Source organism: Asparagus officinalis, chromosome 10 (assembly GCF_001876935.1).
Source record: "Asparagus officinalis chromosome 10, Aspof.V1, whole genome shotgun sequence".
Lineage (NCBI taxonomy): Eukaryota > Viridiplantae > Streptophyta > Magnoliopsida > Asparagales > Asparagaceae > Asparagus > Asparagus officinalis.
This window is the reverse complement of record NC_033803.1, coordinates 63,495,530-63,497,291: the sequence shown is the minus strand read 5'-3', so window position 1 is coordinate 63,497,291 and position 1,762 is coordinate 63,495,530. Positions and strand designations below refer to the sequence as shown.

The following is a 1,762-nucleotide window of genomic DNA, read 5'->3' as shown; positions in this document are numbered from 1 at the left end:
TTAGTTCCAAGGCGTCGATTTGCCAATTTATTAAACTTAAAGTGTAACAAGTGGCATAGTAAGATAGCACAGGAAATTTGTGCACAGGAAATTTGTGCACATCTAACCCTACAAAAGAGATCACATTCAAGACATATCCTTTTGCCACCAACTCTCAAGCAATTAACCATCGACTGTACTATGAAATAAATATTGTTGGTTTGGTACTGAAACCCGTTTGAAAACATTTTTAGTTAAAAAAAGTAGAATAAGTAACTGTGAAAAATATGTTTGATTATAATCTTCTTTCTACCTGAATATTTTCATTTTGACCTTATGAAAACATGAAAACATTTTAAGCCTAGAAAAGGTTACAAAAAAAAATTATATTGCATTATAGTGTTTCGCTGTGTTTTAATGTGCAGGGTTAAAGCCTGCAGTGTTTGCAGCACTTGTTCCTAACAGCGCAAATAAACCTCTGCTTGAGGTGGCTGAAGAGATTATGGGAGACCATGAAATGATGGTAATCCTTAATGTTGTTCTATTAAATTTATCAGCTCTGATCAAATGTGAGATTGTTTCTCATACTTTTTGTTTCACTTGAATGCAGTCATCAAAACAGTCGAATTGATTTCTATCGTTCTGAAAGAACTCAAAATTTGATAGAAGATATATTACGGTCGCAGCTCCCTCTCACTCACGCAAAGTTTTCGAGTTTGATTTCTGGATTTATTTTTGCAGGTTTATTCGAAATATTAGCTTATGGGGGTGAAAAGAGTATTTATAATATATATTATTAATTTTAAAAGATACATGCGGAACTCCATTAATGGATATGTACAGACTAGTATTTAGGATTTATATTGCAATTGCATTATTATGTACTCCTTGTGCTTGGCATCCAACTTGTGTGCTTAATCGTATTCCAATGTTTGAATCCAAGTTCAGATTATGTACTCAATCATATTTGGATGTTGTTTTGATATTTCTCTTAATTGCAAAAGTCATTTTTATATTATCAAGGTTCATGTTCTTTAAAGAAAAACATCGAAGTGTTTTATTTTTTCCACACACTCTCTCCTACTCCAACCACTAAAAAAACTCAAGAATGAAAATATTATCTTATTTAATAAAGTAGAATACTCTCCTACTCCAACCACTAAAAAAACTCAAGAATGAAAATATTATCTTATTTAATAAAGTAGAATATTATCTAATCATTTCGGTTATTCTAAATGGATTAACTTATTTAACTTTTCTTCTTAAGGATGTGTTTGGCAATCTTTCAAAATTGGCTAGGTTCAAAATTGACCCAATTTTGAAAGATTTTTGATTTGGCAAACAAGAGGGTTAGATTTGGCCTGTTTCGTGGGCCAAAATATGGCTTCTAAACTAGTTTTCTTTCGGACTAGGGGATTGGTCCAAAAGAAAACTAGTTTAGCACAAGACTGAGCCAGGACTTGTACTGGTCTAGTTTTGCATAGTTTGTCAAACACACTTAAGAGATAGGATGACATTATAATATATGTCATATTATATATTTAAGAAAAGTCTCCATTTCGCTTTGTGCGTCATATCTTCGAAATACCTTTTGAAAAATTAACACATGTCTTAAGTGATGGACCTAGTTTAGCACAAGACTGAGCCAGGACTTGTACTGGTCTAGTTTTGCATAGTTTGTCAAACACACTTAAGAGATAGGATGACATTATAATATATGTCATATTATATATTTAAGAAAAGTCTCCATTTCGCTTTGTGCGTCATATCTTCGAAATACCTT

The 1,762-nt window shown here is 32.1% G+C and overlaps 1 long non-coding RNA gene across 1 annotated transcript; it reads left to right on the top strand.

The window, feature by feature from the left end:
* On the top strand, positions 382–897 carry LOC109825919. Its single transcript, XR_002243128.1, has 2 exons — positions 382–502; positions 590–897. It is a non-coding gene; the product is annotated as an uncharacterized LOC109825919 (long non-coding RNA).